Here is a 12,636-nt window from a genome sequence, read left to right on the forward strand (position 1 = left end):
TGTTTGGGGGCTTCTTTTCTGAAGCTCTGTTTGGGAGTTTCTTTTCTGAAGCTTTGTTTCTGAAGCTTTTTTCAGCCTCTGAAACCTCTGTTTGAGAAGCTGGACAGGGCTACATTCAGAGTAAAAATGCACCCAGATTTTCAACCTCTTTTTGGAGGGGGGGGAAAGGTGTGTCTTATACTCTGAAAAATACGGTAACTGTGAAAGAAAGGGGTTGGCTGTTGATTTTCTTGTGGTCTGCCTCCATGTGTGCAGTCATTGCTGTATCTTATGCTTTATTTTTTATTTTTTCAGTAATGTTCCTTGAATGTTATAAAAAATATTTGAAATTTTAAAATACCTTAGCATTTTACTCTAGAGTTGACAAACCCATTTATAACCAACCGTGAAATTTGATAAATTCAAGCTAGATTTTAAAAAGGGACATTTAGGAGTGGAGGGAAAAAAAGGAACAATCAGGACAACAAAACAAGAAATATGGCATGTCAAGACTATGCTGGAAGATTTTAAAAACCTTTTATGCCTCTGAAAGCCGCTGAAACAACTTCAGAAAAAACTCTGAAGCTCTGTTTGGGAGTTTCTTTTCTGAAGCTTTTTCAGCCTCTGAAACTATTTTTAAAAACCTTTTATGCCTCTGAAACTATTTTTAAAAACCTTTTATGCCTCTGAAAGCCGCTGAAACAACTTCAGAAAAAACTCTGAAGCTCTGTTTGGGGCTTCTTTTCTGAAGCTTTTTCAGCCTCTGAAACCTCTGTTTGAGAAGCTGGACAGGGCTACATTCAGAGTAAAAATGCACCCAGATTTTCAACCTCTTTTTGGAGGGGGGGGAAAGGTGTGTCTTATACTCTGAAAAATACGGTAACTATGAAAGAAAGGGGTTGGCTGTTGATTTTCTTGTGGTCTGCCTCCATGTGTGCAGTCATTGCTGTATCTTATGCTTTATTTTTTATTTTTCAGTAATGTTCCTTGAATGTTATAAAAATATTTGAAATTTTAAAACTGGCCAGTTCATAGAACTGACCATAGCCTTTATTTTATCTTTGCTAATCAGCAGAAGTTATGGCATAATTTTCCAGTGGAATGCTGGTGGTTGCCAAACCCCTCTCCTGTCCTCTCTTTTCACTTACTCAATTTATAGCATATCAAGGTCTGCTTCACAGTTTCCACTTCCAAAATAAGTCTTCTGCTTATACTGGGGGTATCAAACTCAATTTCATTGAGGACCACATCAAGGTTGTGTTTGACCTTGGGGGGCTGGGTGGGTGTGGCCAGGGTTGGCATGGCCAGCAAGATGTCACTCATGTCAGAGGCACCTGTGGTGGCCCAAGAACTCTGCCAGCAAAAAAAGGCTCCTGAGCTCTGTTTTCAGCTGCGACCGGCCTCCTGCAACCCTCTGTCAGCAAAAATGGAGCTCAGGACGGCCCTCCTGAGCTCCATTTTTGCTGGCAGAAGCACTGCGGACCAGTCCTTCGCTGTTTCCAGAGCAACCCCGTGGGCCAGTTCTAAGCACGCCATGGGCCAGATCTGATTCCTGAGCCTTGAGTTTGAGCCTCTTGCTCTATACCATTTTTAAAATCTCTGCAGCTTTTTATCTTGCCTTATTTTGACCCCCCATCTCTTCCATTTTCTTCTGCTTATGTTATCAGGTTGTTTCCCCCATTATCATGCCTTATCTCTGTTTTGTCCTTTTCTAATATTCTTCCTCTCTATGGTTCTTCAGTTCTCCAAATAACCTTTTCTTCAAAGCCATACTGTAAATCCTCAGCGTCTGGATCATCATCAAAGCTCAAAGAGCCACCACTGAGCAAGTCACCAGTTTTGTCTCATGTACTTTCACCCACTTTTCATTTCTGCTGCTCTGATTTGGCCTCAGTCCTCAGACCTCCTTAATTCCTCCTCAGGATGCTATAATGGAGCATGCAAACATCTCACTAAACTCTGTATTATCTTCCCCCCCACCCCTGCTAAATATTAACAGAGGCTTCTAGGAGAAAGGAATTCTTTAAATTTTGGGGGATTATTAGTACGCCTGTGAAGGAGATGATCAAATTATTTGAACACAAATGATTCTTCCTTGATCACCAACTGGATCATTTATTTCACAGTTAAGTTTCAGTTAAATTACACAATAATCAAGGGCATTGGGTTCCAATGTACTGTCAATGTTTGTGTTCAAAAGGAAATGAAAGCACATTCAGGAGTCCATGTTCACCTTTCAATGTCATCACTCATTATGGTCTCTAATAACAAATGGAGGTGATTAGTGCCAAAATTATTAGCTTTGCAATGAGCCTTGAAGCAACAAAATAAAACTTGTTTTTTTCAGGAGAAACCACAAAGTTTGCTCCAGTGCTCCATGTAAACAGTATGAAAAAGAATAATCAATGAAGACTGAGCATGGTTAGTATCCATAGCGTGATACCAGTTTTAAAATGATGGGAGAAGAAGGAGGAAGTAGAATGTTCTGATCTAAGATTATGGGTAGCTGGAGATGAATTGCACACTGAGGTTAGGTGAGAAGATTCAATACAACATTTTCTTGCAGGTCCCATGTTATCTATTTACAGTCACCTTTTATCAGGGAATCAAGAAAGCTTATATATAGAGAGGGGTGGTATTCACTTACTTTCCCTACTGGTTCGCAAATGTGTGTGCATGTGTACATGTGCTTGCTTCGCTGTTGAAGCATGTGCCCGGCCTTCTGCGCACGCGCTTTGCCAGCGCATGCACCTTCTACACATGCGCCTGGCCTCAAAAACATGCCTAAATAGGATGGCATAGAGCTGGGACAGGTGGGCAGGCTCATCCGCAATTTCCACTACCGGTTCGGGCGAATTGGTCCAAACCGGCTGAATGCCATCTCTGGTAGAGAACCACATACCGTATATACTCGAGTATAAGCCGAGTTTTTCAGCACGTTTTTTGTGCTGAAAAACGTCCCCTCGGCTTATACTCGAGTTCACGCTCGGGAACCCGCACAGGAGGGGTACCGAACGGACTCCCATGGGAGGGACGGGAGCGGGCCCGCCGAGGTCTCGCGATTTGTCGCCCCAGGCCGGCCCCCATTCCCGTGTCTGGTGGGCGGACGCGCAAACTTGGCGGACTGTGCATTGGCGGGAAGCCCTGGTAGTGCAGTGAGAGGGCTGGGCTGCAACCCCGCCGCCGCCGCCACGGCCACGGAGCGAGCCCGGCTGGGCTGCAACCCCGCCGCCGCCTCCGCCGCCGCCGCGAGAGCCACCCAAAGGCCAGAAGAAAAGGTCATTCCATCGAGTAATGGAGCGAAGGCTCCTTCCTCTCCGCTTACCCATGCTGTGCGAGCCCGGCTGGGCTGCAACCCCGCCGCCGCCGCTCCTTCCTCAGCCTCCCGGGCTCGCTCTAGCAGCCGCCAAGCTCAGGCCGGACTCGGCAGCTCCCCATCAGCACTCGCACGGCGCGATTCGGGCAGGAGGAGTCGGGCTCGCTCTGTGGCGGTGGCGCCCGCCGCCGCCGCCGCCGCCGCCGCCACGGCCACGGAGCGAGCCCGACCTCCTGCCCGAATCGCGCCGTGCGAGTGCTGATGGGGAGCTGCCGAGTCCGCCTGAGCTTGGCGGCTACTAGAGCGCGAGCCCCAGGAGGCTGAGGAAGGAGCGGCGGCGGGGTTGCAGCCCAGCCGGGCTCGCACAGCATGGGTAAGGCAGCTCCCCATCAGCACTCGCACGCGCGATTCGGGCAGGAGGTCGGGCTCGCTCTGTGGCGGTGGCGCCCGCCGCCGCTCCTTCCTCAGCCTCCCGGGCTCGCGCTCTAGCAGCCGCCAAGCTCAGGCCGGACTCGGCAGCTCCCCATCAGCACTCGCACGCGCGATTCGGGCAGGAGGAGTCGGGCTCGCTCTGTGGCGGTGGCGCCCGCCGCCGCCTCCGCCGCCGCCACCGCCACGGAGCGAGCCCGACCTCCTGCCCGAATCGCGCCGTGCGAGTGCTGATGGGGAGCTGCCGAGTCCGCCTGAGCTTGGCGGCTACTAGAGCGCGAGCCCCGGGAGGCTGAGGAAGGAGCGGCGGCGGGGTTGCAGCCCATCGGGAAACCTCCTCCCTCAGCCGAGAAGGACTGCACCGCCAGGGCTTCCCGCCAATGCATAGCCTGGCGGGAGTTACTGCAGCTCACCGGCTCCCGCCCCAACTGGTGGTGTTGGGGCAGCAGCTGCCGCTTAGCAAAAAGGTCGCCGCCCAAAACTCCTCGCCTTCTCCTGGGAAGGGCTGGATGGCTAGCCGGAAGGGTTGAATAAGCAAGCCAACCTCCTCCCTCCTCCTCCCTCAGCCGAGAAGGACTGCACCGCCAGGGCTTCCCGCGCCAATGCATAGCCTGGCGGGAGTTACTGCAGCTCACCGGCTCCCGCCCCAACTGGTGGTGTTGGGGCAGCAGCTGCCGCTTAGCAAAAAGGTCGCCGCCCAAAACTCCTCGCCTTCTCCTGGGAAGGGCTGGATGGCTAGCCGGAAGGGTTGAATAAGCAAGCCAACCTCCTCCTCAGCCGAGAAGGACTGCACCGCCAGGGCTTCCCGCGCCAATGCATAGCCTGGCGGGAGTTACTGCAGCTCACCGGCTCCCGCCCCAACTGGTGGTGTTGGGGCAGCAGCTGCCGCTTAGCAAAAAGGTCGCCGCCCAAAACTCCTCGCCTTCTTCTGGGAAGGGCTGGATGGCTAGCCGGAAGGGTTGAATAAGCAAGCCAACCTCCTCCCTCCTCCTCCTCTCCCCGCAAGCGAAAGAGCGTTTTCCCGTTGGAAGAGAGAGAGAGAGAGAAAGGAGGGGCCGTTCCTCCCCTTCTTTCATTCTTTCTTCTCCCTCCGTGCTTCAGAAGCTGGGCGTGTGTGTGCGCGCCTGTGTGCTCTAGTCCCTTTCTCTTCCGCGGCGCTGGAAGAGAGGGAGAGAGAAAGGAGGGGCCGTTCCTCCCCTTCTTTCATTCTTTCTTCTCCCTCCGTGCTTCAGAAGCTGGGCGTGTGTGTGCGCGCCCTAGTCCCCTTCTGTTCGGCGGCGCTGGAAGAGAGAGAGAGAGAAAGGAGGGGCCGTTCCTCCCCTTCTTTCATTCTTTCTTCTCCCTCCGTGCTTCAGAAGCTGGGCGTGTGTGTGCGCGCCTGTGTGCTCTAGTCCCTTTCTCTTCCGCGGCGCTGGAAGAGAGAGAGAGAGAAAGGAGGGGCCGTTCCTCCCCTTCTTTCATTCTTTCTTCTCCCTCCGTGCTTCAGAAGCTGGGCGTGTGTGTGCGCCTAGTCCCCTTCTGTTCGGCGGCACTGGAAGAGAGAGAGAAAGGAGGGGCCGTTCCTCCCCTTCTTTCATTCTTTCTTCTCCCTCCGTGCTTCAGAAGCTGGGCGTGTGTGTGCGCGCCCTAGTCCCCTTCTGTTCGGCGGCACTGGAAGAGAGAGAGAGAGAAAGGAGGGCCGCCTCCCTTCTTTCATTCTTTCTTCTCCTCCGTGCTTCAGAAGCTGGGCGTGTGTGTGCGCGCCTGTGTGCTCTAGTCCCTTTCTCTTCCGCGGCGCTGGAAGAGAGAGAGAGAGAAAGGAGGGGCCGTTCCTCCCCTTCTTTCATTCTTTCTTCTCCCTCCGTGCTTCACCGTGCTGGGCGACCTGGAGCAGCTGCTCTTCAGCCAGATGCTCGTGAGTCAGCCTGCCCCTTCCTTCCCGTGGGGGTCTGCCTTGCTGGTGAAGGTTATTGGGGCTTTTGAGCAAGGGAGGAGGAACGCGAGCACCGCCTTCGCGCTGGCATTCCGGGATTTCCTTTGTTTAGAGCTGGGAATCCTCCTTCCCCTTTTGCACTCCTCCTCCTCCTCTCTCTCTCTCTCTCTCACACACACACACACACACACACAGACTTCTAAAGTCGATTGGCACAATGCTAAGCAAACACAGCAGTGGGTCAAGGGTGAAGGGCTAGGAACCTGGCAGGTGAAAGGTTGAGCGACATGAAAGGCAAAGACCACAATTGTTTTAAGAAAGAAGCTTTAGCAGGAGGGGGATGGAGGGTGTTTTAAGTTTTGGCAAACAGCCAGGCCAACTGTATTGGAGAAGGTCACACAACTGGCCTTAACATTTTAGCTGCTGTCTTTTCCTCACACTTGGGTTTAATGATATTAGAGATCCTTATTGCCCTGCCAAAAAAAAAAAAGAGCCACCCCAACGTCTATGAAAATTAACCTTCTGCCAAGAGACACTGTGCAGGGTATTTTCACTATTGGTGTGCATACAGGCTTAGATTTGTGCTGGGTTCTTAGTGCTTAGAGCACTGACCTTCAGAGGCACCCTGGTCCCTTGGAAGCTAAAGGAGGACTCATTTTCATGCTTGCAGTTGTATTGTCAATTTCTGTGAGACAATGTTGTTGAAGTAACTCACTCACTCATTCATTCATTCATTCATTCCTTGTGTGTCCAATCACACTTAGCCAATAAAAATTCTATTCTATTCTATTCTATTCATTCATTCATTCATTTTATTTTGTCAAATACATATTAAATAATTATATAAATATAAGCATGAATTGAATACATAAAAGGAATACAACTAAAGGGAACATTAGGACAGGGACGGTAGGCACGCTGGTGCTCTTATGCACGCCTTACAGACCTCTTAGGAATGGGGTGAGGTCAATACTAGATAGTCTTTGGTTAAGGCTTTGGGGATTTTGGGAAGAGACCAGAGTCAGGTAGCACATTCCAGGCATTAACAACTCTGTTACTGAAGTCACATTTTCTGCAATCTAGATTGGAGAGGTTCACTTTTAAGTTTGAATCTATTGTGTTCTCGTGTATTGTTGTGGTTGAAGCTGAAGTAGTCATTGATAGGAAGTACATTGTAGCAGATAATTTTATGAGCTATGCTCAGGTCATACCAAAGGCGGCGTAGTTCTAAATTTTCTAAAGCTGGGAATCCTCCTTCCCCCTTTTGCACTTTTATTGTTTTTCGTTCAAATAAATATTCATGTTATTTTACTTGGCTCTATCTTTATTTTTTACATTGACCAGTAGCTGCCTCATTTCCCACCCTCGGCTTATACTCGAGTCAATAGTTTTTCCCAGTTTTTGTGGTAAAATTAGGTGCCTCGGCTTATATTCGGATCGGCTTATACTCGAGTATATACGGTAGATAGATTTGGAAAAACTTTACCAATAAAGGAGAATTCCAGCATTTAGCTGTAGAGTTTGTTTCTTGATGTGGGTTGGGCTGAAACTTTGGGATCATTAGATCTGGGTTGAAAGAACCTAGATGGCCCCTTGGCAGCAGCTAATGCAAATAAAATCCCTCTAATTCTTTGCTATCACCTAATTTTCGCAGCCCAAATCTGCTACAAATTTCATGTTATCCTGACAACACTGAAAAAATACTGGACCACAATGAGTGTCCATGACTCAGGGTGGTCTTCAAACTGGATCTCCTCAGAACTTATTGATAGTGTTAACTACTGCACCATCCTAGCTCTAATCTATGTCACTGATCAAATTGAAGTGCTTTGTCTGAAAACAATTGTGTCTGATGAAGTTGCATCACTTCATTATCAACTACATTATTATGTACACTCTTGCTATAATTTCATCAGTCTCTCAAAGCTTCAACAACCCTTAATGTCTATGAATTGTTTTTATAACATAAATCTCTGGATGGGGCAATTTACCAAGAACCACTTGTTGTCTAAGCCTTTTTTTTTTTGTAGCATTACATTCTTCTGCAGTCTTGTGATTCATCCCCAAGATTTACTGTATGTACTAGGTGGAGTTATTAAGAAGTCAACAAGAGAGTGGTATTTGTCTCACCATTGGTTTCTTATTGCTAATGGCTTTTATTTTTTTGCTACTAATATAGATGTCATCCATTTGACCTTTTTTTTTTTTTTCAGATAGTGACTTCCCATTCCCTTCCATTCCTTATCTTTCCATGCTGAGCTTGATAGTCTGGACTGGGGGCTAACTCTTCACACTGGGAGGACTATGAGAGAAAAAAGGGCCACCAGTCAGGGGTGGTATTTACTTACCTTTGCTACTGGTTTGCAAACCTGAGTGCGCTCAGAGCCTTCCGTGCATGCACAGAGCATTAAAAATGGGACGTGATGACATCCAGGTGGGTGGGCAGAGCCTCCCGCAGCTGCCGCTACTGGTTCACCTGAACTGGATAGAACCGGATGAATACCACAACTCCTGCCACCAGTCCTACAGAGTTCATGGTTACAGTTCCATATTAGATTTTGCTACTGATCACAGCAATGGGCAGCTGTCCCCTCTTCTCTGTCTGAATAAGTTTCCTGTCCAGACCAAATGGGTAAAAAAAAGCTTGCATTATGTGACATTCCTTGAGTGGAAGCAAACCAGCTACTCACTGGCAAGTAAATTTCACAAACAAACAAACAAGCAAATAAATATAATAGGTATCAGTCACCATTCATTCTGTAACTTAGTGTTTTTTCTAGTGTCTCAAGCAGACCTTGAAAGAAGGAGCCCAATATTAAAAATAAAAGGGTAAATGATTCAATATATTTAAACCTTAAATCATAGCATTTTAAAAATGATAGTAATCTTATGGCCTTAACAGCCTTATCGCTTCTCAAATAATACTTACCGAATTGGGAAGAAGGAAGAAAATGTAATATATCTATGGCAGACTGATGGTTAAAGATGCTGAGATAGAGTGAGATTCAAAACTGTTTGCATTTCATGATGGTTTCTGCAGAAGAGTTGAAGTCTTGTGAGTCACTCTAATACCATTATTTTTCTGCCAGGCCTTGCAGAATTTTAACAGCATCATTTTGGCTATTCAACAATCGCCCAGCATTCATTCACATATCCTCCACATTGGCAGTTAGATAAAATGCACTTGTCAAAGTTATGTCTGGATGCGTTTTCCTTATGAAGTCAATGAAGGGGAAACAACTTTATAAAAATTTAAAATATTCCCTTGCAAACACTCAAAAAGACAAAAACAAAAACAAAAAAAGGCAAGAAGTTCTTACTGTTGGGGAAGTTCAGAGGTGGTCTGCTGGAAGAGAACAATGTTCAAATTGGCAGAAAGTATTTATTTATTTAATTTATATGCCACCCATCTCACTATCCAAAGCGACTTTGGGTGGCTAAAATACGCAAAGACATTTCTCAATATCGACTTTGACTAAAAGACGTACTTTTAAAAAGAAGAGCAAGCTGTTGGGCAAAGTTGGTTTTCTAGATTTAGGGACTCTGATCACTTGAGAATAGTCACAAAATCCTGATGCCCAACACTACCCAACGGATGTTGGTCATGAAAGCCTACACCAAGAAACAACAGCTGGTCTAATTTCATGGCAGACAGCTTGTTAGCATCTAAAGTTTATAAAGTTCAACTCTAGCAAAATTAGATAAATTTTCTACCTCTGTGGTGGCAGCAGTATTGCTGAATCAAGGAAACCACACCATTTCAATATGGATAACAAAGCTTGATTAGCAAACACAATGATGACATTGCTGGGGGAGTAGGCTTTCTATCCCTAGGAGTGTGTGTGAAATATTTTTTTTCCTAGAGAGTCTACTAGAATATTTTTTTTTGTCTTTTGACTCCGAATAGCAGGAGTCAAATGACCACTACTAGGGATGAAGTTTAGAATCAAATTGAATAGGAACTTGCAAATATACAGTAACAACAAACCTTGGTTCACAGCTAAACTTAAGCAGCTACATCGTTCCAAAGAGGAAGCCTACAGAAAAGGTGATAAAATGCTGTATAATCAGGCCAGAAATGCACTGACAAGGGAGATCAGAGCAGCAAAAAGAAGCTACTCTGAAAAGCTAAAGAACCAGTGCTCAACAAATGAACCAGCAAACATGTGGAAAACTCTTAAAAAATATCACCGGTTATGGCAAACCTCCTTCCCAGGCTGAAGGAAATCAACAACTGGTAGATGACCTGAACATGTTTTACTGCAGGTTTGAAAGGAAACCACAGCCACCTATCTCCACAATCCCCATCTCAGACACACCAACAACAGCCAAGCTTCATACAACTGACCCCATCTCAGACACACCAACAACAGCCAAACCTCCTACAACTAACTCCATCCCATTGGGTTCACAACCCCTAGTGATCACAGAAAAGGAAGACCTATTTCACAGATAAAACCCAGGAAAAGCTCCAGGCCCAGACAAGATAACTCCTTCTTGCTTAAAATATTTCGGTTTCTTTCCAAAATCTATGCAGTATCCACGTGACATCCTAGTTCCTTTTGTAACTTTTTCTAGTTTTCCTCTTCAAGGTTCTTTTTGCCAGTTAAATGAGGGTATAGATGCTTGGTGGATTTCAGGATTGTTTTGCCTGTTGTGCTATGTCCACATTGTCTCAGCCCTCTTCTCAACAGTAGTTTCTGTGAAATAAAGCACTCCTCAACTTTTATTTTATAGAGAATTCAATTCCATTTGTCCTGCCCTTCTTCGGATTTTTAATTTCCTTGTGTTGCTTGATTTTTTTTCTTCCTTGTTTGCTTGTTGCCATTGTGCATACATCATATTTATGACAATTAGCATGCTTTTCTTGCATTTTTTTTTCTCCTTATGCCTTCATTTACATCTGTTTAATTCATTCAGTTCCTTTTTGCTCGTACTGTAATGCTATTCTATCATTTCGCAGTCTGCAATAATTAAACAACATGTTTCTGCTGTTTGATTGTTTTTACATAATAAGAACTGATTCCAGAGGGGTAAAAGGTCTCCTGGAATGATGAAAAGAAATCCATGTAGCAATTTACTTAATTGGAACTGAAGCAGTTAGTTATAATTAAAGCAAAATTAAATTAAATGTGATCTTTGACCTTGGAAGTGTATAAGGCAGTAAGGCGGTAGGTATGCTTGCACTAATAATATGTTGGTGGGAAAGCCATTGCTTATAAAAATCTAATCTTTTTTATAACCATTAAAATTAATGATATCAATCCAATATTCAGGAACCTATTACCACTAAATCTTTGCCGAGTAATAAATAGTGAAAAGATGCAATGGAGCCTTTGTCCTTCAAAATAATATTTTACAAATTGTGCAGAGCAAGTATGGTATAATTCTTCCTTAAAAAAGAAGAAGAAAGATGTGCTGAAAGAAAAAAAGAACCCTCAAAATAGAAATATCCTGGAATAATTGTAACATAATTTGGTAATATTTTTTCTGTTGCTATGCTATGAACTGGACAATGCTTTTTGTCAAAGGTGGCAGGCGTTCATAAGTATTTCGTATTTTTCATAATCTGATCATTAATTCTGATTATTTGCCACAAATATGAAGTTCGGGTCACATGGGACTGCCTAGAAGGTTCAGATATGACATAGGGGTTTCTCTATCTGAATTGTGAGGTTTAATTCTTCTGAGATTAAAAGTGCAATGTTCTTTGGGAGAGGACCTTGAAGGGGAACGAACTTCCCCCTGGACTTCGACAACTATTTGACCTTAAGACCTTTCGCCGCGAACTTAAAACCTATTTATTCCGTCTTGCTGGACTGGCTTGATTTTTTAAAATTTTAATTTGAATTTATGGGTTTAAAATTTTTGTAAATTTTATAGGGTGTTACTGTATTTTAAATTTGGCCAATTGAATAAGTTTTTTAAGGGTTGTTCTTAGTATTGTACGTGCTGTTCTTTTTGTATTTTATTTTGGCTGTTCACCGCCGTGAGTCCCTCGGGAGAAGGGCGGTATACAAATTAAATTATTATTATTATTATTATTATTATTATTATTATTATTATTGTTGTTGTTGTTGTTGTTGTTGTTGTTGTTGTTGTTGTTGTTATTATTATTATTATTATTATTATTATTATTATTATTAATGTAATTGCGCCATTGAAGTCTTTCAATCAAAAATGAAGCTTTAGGGTTTCCAACAAGTCTTGATCTGAGGAAATGCTTTGAATCCAGGGAAAACAGAAGACGTGACGAACATGGCTGATATTTAAGCCATCTAGATTACAGCTCTAGATGGCATAAACGAGTTCCAGGCATGCAGTTCCAGGTCTAATCTAAGAAAGTGCTGGGTTCTAGCAGAAAAACTTTCTGAGATAGGAAAATAAAAAGAAAGCTGAATCAAAATGTAATTACAATCCAAACTGATTGAAAAACAGTTCAGATTATGCAATCAAGAGTCATTCCTTCTTCTTAATTCAACCTGTGCAAAGGAAAAGTAAAGAACAAATAAAGGAAATAAAGGGGGAAAATTATTTATAGCTTTCAGCCTTAAATATCCTTACTTCCAAATATTTTTGAATTAAATCAGCTGTACATTTTCTATAAACGTTTAGACGTAATATTTCTTTACTTCAAACATGTATGTACCATTTCCCACTAAAAATCAAAGTTAAGTTTACCCATGATATGGAATACTGCTGAATCTGAATCAGAGAGTCAGTACAGTCAGCTGCAGCCACGGCTGACTGTTGGGGGTGAGCCATTGGCCCCGATAGAAAGGGTGCGCAACTTGGGCGTTCTCCTGGATGGGCGGTTGTCTTTTGAAGATCGTTTGACGACCGTCTCCAGGAGAGCTTTTTATCAGGTCCGCCTGATTCGCCAGTTGCGCCCCTTCCTGGACCGGGATGCTCTATGCACGGTCACTCATGCTCTTGTTACCTCTCGCTTGAACTACTGCAATGCTCTCTACATGGGGCTCCCCTTGAAGAGCACCCGGAG

Source organism: Ahaetulla prasina, chromosome 1, assembly GCF_028640845.1.
Source record: "Ahaetulla prasina isolate Xishuangbanna chromosome 1, ASM2864084v1, whole genome shotgun sequence".
Lineage (NCBI taxonomy): Eukaryota > Metazoa > Chordata > Lepidosauria > Squamata > Colubridae > Ahaetulla > Ahaetulla prasina.